The 8,850-nt window shown below is 38.4% G+C and overlaps 1 protein-coding gene across 4 annotated transcripts in view; it reads right to left on the reverse strand.

Moving 5' to 3' along the window:
* Window positions 1-6,847, reverse strand: part of CALCRL (calcitonin receptor like receptor) — a 69,399-nt gene extending 62,552 nt beyond the window's left edge. For 2 of the 4 annotated variants that reach the window (XM_076342177.1, XM_076342178.1), the window contains exon 1: window positions 6,755-6,847. The gene's annotated coding sequence lies outside the window, so the exon portion shown is untranslated. The other 2 variants (XM_076342175.1, XM_076342176.1) reach the window with 1 other exon arrangement.
* Between the last annotated feature and the right edge of the window lie 2,003 nt (window positions 6,848-8,850).

Raw genomic sequence — 8,850 nt, forward strand, 5'->3', positions numbered from 1 at the left:
GTTTAAGTGCCCACTTAGTGTGCTAAGGATGTGCTTTTTCCAATTGCTGCCAGCTACATAGAAAAAAAGCACAATCCTGGTGGCCTTCAGTGTATTATGATGCAATAAACAACACATTTAATAAAACGTGAAGAATGCAGAATGGTGGCCATGGAAAGAGTACTTGAATGGCACTCAGGAAAGAGCCTTAATTTTGGCTTTCCTGAACTTGTTTAAACTAACTTTTTCCTGACTAAACACTAAATCAATTTAAAAAAGGTTACCAATCTTGATACTCTGTTACGGTACACACATCTGTTGTTCCTCTTCAAGGAAGATGACTATGAATTTCAATATAGAGTCATTTATGGAAAGGGTTCTCACCCCCACCTCCCCCTTCCAAGAAACTAGACGTGTGAAGACAGACATTTCTCTTTGAGAGGAAGGATAAGGCAGAGGTTAATTTCATCTGCATGAGCCAGTGTAGGATAAGCTTTTGGAAATATTGTCAAGACACATTCTTAATGCCTGGCAAAGTGATTCATTCAGAGTCATCACAGGAAAGGAAGTTGAATAGAATAAAAAACGGAACAGGATGGGGGCTTAAACAGGAGAAAGAAGCGAGAGAAAGGAAACTGGATTGTTTAAAGTGGCCTGCGGTTACAAGTTCTATAATGAGATGATTTTTTAAAATATATATGTAAAATATATCTATACACATGTAGAAAAATACATATATATGCACATTTATGCATATATAAAAATACATGTATGTATGCATTTATTTATAAAAAACAACTTCTTTCTATTTGAAAAGAGACTTGTATTTGTGGATTGTCTTCCAAAGCTGCCTGTTGAGGTATTTGTTTCAGTACCAGGTGGCATTAACATGGTATGGGAAATAAACAAGAATCCCCTCTAGAAACGCACAAGTTTTTAACAATCATGCTCCTATTCCACATAATATGGAGGTATACACTCATGTAAAAATCCACCAGAATGCAGCAAGCACATTGTTATACCATTCCCTGAAGAAACACTCTGTGCAGTAAACAAGACTTTTTTCTTTTTTCCCCCCAAAAATACAGCACTGACCTTCTTGTACTAGCAACTGGGTGCAAAGTGAAAAAGTTTCTCTTCTCCAAATATTTTTACTGGAAACTTTGGATAATTAGCCACCTATCATGTCCATTTTAGCTAATTCAAACAGAAAACAATACGTAGACTGTTTCAATAACTACGTTCACTCGCAGCAGCCTACTGCAGAGCACCTCCTTGGATTCATCATAACTGAAAACACATTACTTGTGCAACTAGAATTTCCATTGACAAAAAGAATAATTTTGGTTCCCAGAGAAGATGACAAAAGCATTTTTTAATATCATAAAGGCAATATTCATCTGATTCCCTCTCTCTATGTTTCAAAATTGACACCTGTGCATAAAACTTCTCATTGTATAGTCCAATACTAACTACTGTGTCATTTTGCACGTTCAAAGGGACACACAGAAAGATGAATACACCCATTAAATCACATAATTAAAAAAGGAAATTTAAAGAGGCATGCACGGTCAAAAAATTATCCTGGAAAAATGTATTAGAATAAATACTTCTGAATTCTACATCTCATCTCCCCAACAAATTTATCTTTATTTGTGAAATATTCCTTATTTAATCCCCAGAGTGACACCTGCTGGATTTCACTAACAGAAGCAAAAGGGCAGATATCCCCATTATACAGAACATTTCAGGATAATCATTGCAAAAATGTGCCCTTTTAGTAATAAAGGTTTGTACAGTATCATATTTTTTGCTTCATTTAGGGCAGTAAATAAATCCATAGATGCAACCATAGAGGAAAGAAGTATGACGTCTAAAGCTCTATTAATTTCTGAAATATATATTTTTAAATTTCTATTTAGGAAGGATTATAGAGTACAACATTGGGAGACAAACTAAATTAATTTCTGATATTAATTTGAAAAGTATTTTTAAAGCCTAAACCAAATGAGTTTTGGTATAACAAATATATTCTCAGTACATCTTTTGCTTTACTTTATGAAACTCTACCAGCATTGCCAGTATTAAAATAATACAAAAATTATTAAAATTAATTTCCAAGATTTTACCACTGTAATGGGGGAGGAAAAAAGTGAGGCGAAAATCTGAAGAGTGACACTTTATGCCCATACAAGCATCAAGGTTATGCAGTTTTCAAGCTCAGAATTATCAAAGGATATGTTGAAAAGATGACATAGTTTTTAGGAACTAAAAAGATATTCAGCCTAAACACAGCTGACTGTACCCACAGAACATGAGGTAGCTGCTTTGAACATAACAATAATAATAATAATAATAAAAAAAATCACTAATCACTGTGTTTCGCTCCTTGTCCTTGGTATTTATACGGGGAGTCAGACTGGTACAGGCTTCATTAAACAAAACTCTGTCACTAATTTTGTTTGGGATATTTTTTAAATAAGGCCTGCATGATCCAGGCATAAATCCAGAAATATAACATTGTTTTATTTTCTAAAATTCAATTAGTATCTTAATGGTCAGCTACAGCTTAATAGTGGCCAAAACTGTCAGAAAAGTCTTGGGTGACATCTATGCTATATTAAAAGGTAACAGCTTCAGACACATGCAAATTTACACCAGTTAAGAATCTGTTTTCTTTTCTTGAAGGGAGTACATTGCTTCTCTCATGGAAAGTCTTTTTTTAATGCAGTACATCCAGTTAAGTGGATTTCAAATGCATCTTTCCGAGGAAAAGCAACTCTAAATAAATCACTTCTGTTCTTTTGGACAGCACATACTGCAGCAATGATTGAAAGTGTTTGCAACAGAACTAGGGCAGAAAAAGAATGACTTTGCTGGGAAAATGTAAACAGTATAAACAAGCTTGGGAGACTAAGGCAGATATGTATGACAGCTAACTGTGAAAACAAAACTTTGAAAATGCGAAAGTTTAGCCTTCCATTTTTGCCCAGATTCTAAAATAGGTCCAAAAAAAAAAAAAGAGAAAGTATTGCTAAAACCAAATGTTCTAATGGAAACAAATTTAATAAGAAGATCTTATATTGTACTGCACTAGCTGTGGAATTCTCCATCAAGATAACAGGTAAGTAATAGACTGATTTCTGGTGCAAGCGTATTACACTGAAAACATTGGAATTGCCAAAAAAGAAAAAAAAAAAAGGCTTGTGAACACCCATGGAAAGCTTTCTCCTTTTTCTTTTAAATATTACAAGGAAACAACATTCAAATGTATTCAATTTAAAATATTAACACTCATGACTCACAGTTTTCTAAACAGAGGATGAGGTTTAGGACTAATTTACTTTGAAAGTCTCTTTAAAAATGTACATGTTCTCTCTTTAGTTGATACATTAGGAATAACGAAAGTCAGCATGAGGTAGAGTCGCATATATTGTATATATGTACACAGAAATAATGTATTTTATATATTATTATATGTCTAATACACATAAACACATATACAAACACACTTCCAGATTGATTTCACTGCTTGAAAGTTGTTTGTTTGTCAACCCACATCTGTTTTGGTAATATAAGTATTCATTCCTTCCTTGACACAGTGGTATCAAGGATATAGTTAATTCCAGAGCTCTGACAATTTGCTACACCAAAGACTTAAAATATTTCCTAGTAACAGAACAGTTACATGAGCAACTAAGAGACTGTTTTCAGTAAGTGTAAAGCTTAACCAAGGAAACTACTACATATGAAACCCAATGACATAGCTACACGTGCTTTTAGAACAGAGGTGACCATAACACTGAGGTAATGCCAATATTGTTTATACGCTCTATAGGAATGACAGCTAATCAGAAGCACAGAAGGAATTTTGCCAGCAGATCAAGAACACTGTAAACACATTGGGAACAGATGGGAACAACTTCTTAAAGAGAAATTCCTTTTTGTTTTCCTAACTGTAGACTTGGACTTCTCATTGGAGAAATTCCTTCAACTGCTTTCACAAATAGCTTATGTTATGTTCAGTATTTACTACAGAAGTGACTAGATATATACTTTTTAAATATCACTGTGTACATGTTATTATTAAAAATATATTGATAGCAATAGTTTCTTCCAAATGACTGTGGGCGGGTTTGAATCTTTTATCTGTATGACTTCGTGGACTCCTGTGGGCCCAATCCTACCCAGCTCTTGCACATGCCAGGAATGCTGTTGGAAGCAGCTGATTAACTTCAACGCACAGAATATAGAACCAAGTCAGTAGTTATATTGGTGGCAAAGGAAATGTATTCATGTGCTTTCTTCCCTCAGTTTTGTTCTTAATTGTATCCTAGTCTAAATCTGGTTTGCAATACCCAGACAGCCCACAGAACAATACTGCATTCCTGGAGTAGGCCCCTTTATTTAGCCAGGTAAGACGTTAGTCACCCAGAACGAGACCTGCAGATTTGTGTTTTTCAACTTGAGCATTCAAAAATTATAGAAGTTATCAAAAAACAGCTGCCAACAGACTACAGAAGGTAACTGACTGGGGATGGGTGATGTACGTGTAATTCCTTCAACAGAAAAATACCCACATTTAGGAATATCCTGCCCTTTGACAGTCACTGGAAAAATTCCCACTGGCTCTCAGTGGGCCAGGATTTCAACAGTTGTGTTGTATCAGGAAAAGCCTATTCAAAGGAACAAACACTACTTTTCTTAGTGCAGAGCGAGACTCCAGCTAATCAGGAATTCAGAGTACGGTAACATTTGAAGTTGACAGGACACACATAATGCAATTCTTGAACTAGCAATGCATGTTATATACTCGGGTACTTAGTGTTGTCCACTAAAAAGTGCAGTCACACTGTTCTATGTCACTATCCTGCCACTGTCTTTGCTTAAACTGCAAGTAATGTAGATTCTGGCATCAAACCTGCAAACGCATATATGCCTGACACTTCCTATGTGGGCAGTCTCACCACAACCTAAACCAGTTACTCAAGAAAAGCATAAAATGAGAATCTAAACCATTTAGCTGAAATCCTTCTGAAGACAGTTGTTCCTACTGCACCGATCATTAAAACAACATGAACACTTTTTATCTGAAGTGTCATCTTGTTTGATTTAGTATCACCAAGTGCCTTTTGTGCTGAAGATTTTCGAAGTTGGATAAAGACTTTGGGATTGCTCCTATATGCAGTGAAGTCAACGAGAGTTTAAGCAGACTACAAAAGTAAATACTGTGAAACTACAGATCATTATTTTTTAATTGAGAATTTCAGACAGTATCACATGTGTACTTTGAAAGAAAACACATGGATTCAGACCTGATCTCATTCATATTTATCCAGATCTGGTGTGTCTCCTTTCAATCCATTGAAAGAACCTCAGATTCAGAGCACAACAATCAGGCTTTTAGCACATCACTGATCTGAACGGGTTTAAACTGTTATATGCATTATTACTGCAAATGAATGACAAGATCCCCAGTATGTACAATATGACTGGAAAGACTGCATTGGCACAGCTGTAAGAGCAGCAAAATCTGGCCCCAAGGTATCTGGCATAAGTGTATTAAGGTAGAGAGCAGAAAAACTCAGCTATTTTTATTATTATTTCAATCTCAGCCCCTATAAAACGTATGGATGACTAAATGAATCATTATAGATCAAATCCAAGTGTATAGCTTATACTATTTCTTAACTATCCTTCAGAAACAAGATTTCTTTTCCTGATGCTACAGATCCATTGCTTACACACACAAGCAAGTGACTAGATGTAGCAATCTCCGTAATGCAACCGTATTTGTTAAAACAGAGGATATCGCATCTGTTTTGGAAAGCTGAAGAAGTGGCAAGCCTCTTAACTGTCTCTCAGCTGATACTGGAAGGCACAGAATCACCCACTTCCCCCTGTTCAATAGTTTCTCAAGGAAATGAAATCATGGACAATTACCTTTCGCTAAATCAGTTTGGTGTTTGTGGGAAAAGCCTCAAACAGTAACACCCCGGCACGCGTACAAGCTTGAAACTCGAGCTAACTTTTTCTCAAGCAAACAGAAAGTCCAAACAAAACAGAAGCTTTATCTTTTTAGTTGTGTAATTACAGCACAATACCTAACTATGAAATTACTCAAGTATGACCTCTTTCCGGTACAATAACATCAATAAGATTAAAGGGATATTCAGTAAGAAAATCTACACCACTTCATCACCTAATTCAGCCTCTCTTGAAAGAGCACCAGTTGTATTGAATTAGTCTTAAGGACCCTTTTCAAACCAATGAGCCTCTAATTCTCTCCAGATGCAAAGACAGAAATTTGGTTAGCTAACAGAAGAGGTTTTAGACAGAATCCTTTAAGTGCTGATTAGGGTATTTTTATCTCCCATTCTACCTATTTATCGCTGATTACTTCCTCAAGGATATATTATAACAACACCAGTTACAAAATCAGCTCAGCTCACTAAAAATAAACGAAGCTTTTCCTCATGCCCCTTTCTCCCTGCAGATTACATGTCACATGCTGAGGCTAATGTAAAAGCATGCACACACGCGTAACTATAAACGCATTCGGATGGCACAGAAATATTGTTCTTAGGTAACACAGTGAAACTGTTTTGATCGGTACTCACCACACCGAGTTTTTACGAGAGCGGTTTCAGATATATCAGTTGGATTTCCCTTTTCAGTGAGGGAGAAAGGAGATTTTTCGTTCCCTCCCTGCCTGCCTCCCTCCCCGGCCAAGCCTACGAGAGCCTGATCCTCCCGCTGGGTATAATCCAGTTACCGAGCCTGGTGGCTGCAGGGGGAAAGGTGCCCCCGCCGCTCCGCTCCGCTCCGCGCCGCGCCGCGCGGAGAAGCGCTGCTGCGGGCAGCGCCGGGAGCGTGTCAGATTGTAAGTGAGGAGCGGCGGCAGCAGCGAAACATCAGAGCTTCCTGTTACATCACCCTGACCCCGCCTGCAGCCAGCGTTCAGTTACTTTTCTTTCTCAAATGGCATGTCCCAGGGAAGCCAGGCTCCTCCGGTATTTCTAGACGGGAGCGGGGAGCTGCCCGAGCCCCGACGGTGGCCGTCTGCTCTCCGACAGCGCTGCTCCCGCCGGGAGACGCTCTGCCCGCACCTTCGCCCAGGTCGGCTGCAGCTCGTCCGCCCGGATAAAAGCCAGCGCTCTGAAACGAGTCGGAAAACACGCACCCGTTCTGTTGGAGAGGAGGAGACCGCGGGACCCGTCTTTTCACGTGTCGAGCCGGTGGGATTCGTCCTCCTCCTCGAACCAGACCCAGAGAAATAGCTCAGCTTGGACCTTTATTCGGAGACAAATAATACACAATAGCCGCATTCCTCCTTAATATGACTGACGTGACCCACCTCTGCCAGAAACTGCAGGGGCTGCATTATGTCCCATACTGTGAGTGCTGAAAAGCTCTAGAGAGAAATACTTTTGTTCCTCAAACGTAAAACTGCATTAAAGGTCAGATCAAATTTTTCAATTTCAAGCAAGTGCGTAATTTAAAGTGCCGCTTTGTTTTATACCCAAGAAAAAAACTGTATGTAAGTAAGTCTTTGAAATATCAAGGGTAGAAAAAAGGCAGCAGGAATATTACTATTGCTGCACAGAACTCTAGGCTGCATTTTTTTAAATGCCAGTGATTTGAAAGCACAACTATGAACTGCCCGGTTTGAAAACTGCCGTAAGTGAAGACAAAACAAAATTAATGGCAGTCCTTCTACTAGCTTCAGAGAATTTTGTATCAGGACCTAAAAATGTTTCTTTGAGAGCATTTATCACTTGTTCCTCGTACAATTGATACCTGTGCTATAGACAGAATCTGTGCTCTCCAAATCAATAGGCAGTTGCTGTGTGCAAATGACAACACTATGCTGAACAGACGGGGAGTTCATGGAGCATTAAGCTCAAATACTGTTAACACCTGTAACACCAGTACTCCTTATGGAAGGCCATAAGGACCTCCCAAAGGTCGTGGTTTCATAAGTGCGCAGCAAAATTATAACCATTTAATTTGCTCCTGAAACAAGATAAAGTATTCTGCTTGCTTCTCACTGCCTGTTGCTCATCCACTCTTTTTACCAGCAGAAACTTGCGTGGAACATGTTGTGAACGGGATGAGGGAATTTATCTGGCCATTGAAAATCTTTTCCTCAAAAATGAAAACAGCAAGAAATCCAAAACTAAGCAAAAAAACCCCAAACAAAAAACCCCACGCCAGGGTCAGGAAAAATCCAGAGGGAAAAGGGGGGCAGGAATAGTTTAAATCCATATAGCCACTGGATAATAAAAATTGTGAAATCACACTAGGGTCACTAAAAGAGCAGGCACATGACTTTAATACTCATTTGGCATATGCGAGTGTTGGTGCTTCTAGGATCTTACATCAACAGGAGAATGTTTGAGTTTTATAATCAGTGAAGAACTAAGAACTGGCACTCTAAACTTCTAGGCAATGTAAGCAGATATAAGCCGGGGATTAGCTCTGATTCTGAACAGTGATGGAAATTTACTTCTCTGAAATAAACGGTGTCACCTCAGGTAGTGGAATTTCATCAGAAGTAAGACCGGCTGCATTATTTTAGACCAGTTAGGTCTGGGCTATAGACTACAACATAGTATGTTACACACTGTAACCTAGAAAATAATCCATGTATTCCAGCCAAGCACACATGTTCAAGACAGGCATCTGAATCAGCTGGAGAGATTTATTACACAGGCCATGTTTGATTTGGCATGTCAAATTCAGCGGAGTTGTGTGGGGTTTGGGGGTTTCTTATTTTAGTTCCAAAGTCTTATATTCTACTTATTTAGCTATCATTGGAACTTTCTTACTCCTACTCCGCAGGTATTTGAGACGTCTCAGCTGGTGTAA

The sequence above is a fragment of the Aptenodytes patagonicus genome, chromosome 6 (genome assembly GCF_965638725.1).
Source record: "Aptenodytes patagonicus chromosome 6, bAptPat1.pri.cur, whole genome shotgun sequence".
In the NCBI taxonomy this organism is placed as follows: domain Eukaryota; kingdom Metazoa; phylum Chordata; class Aves; order Sphenisciformes; family Spheniscidae; genus Aptenodytes; species Aptenodytes patagonicus.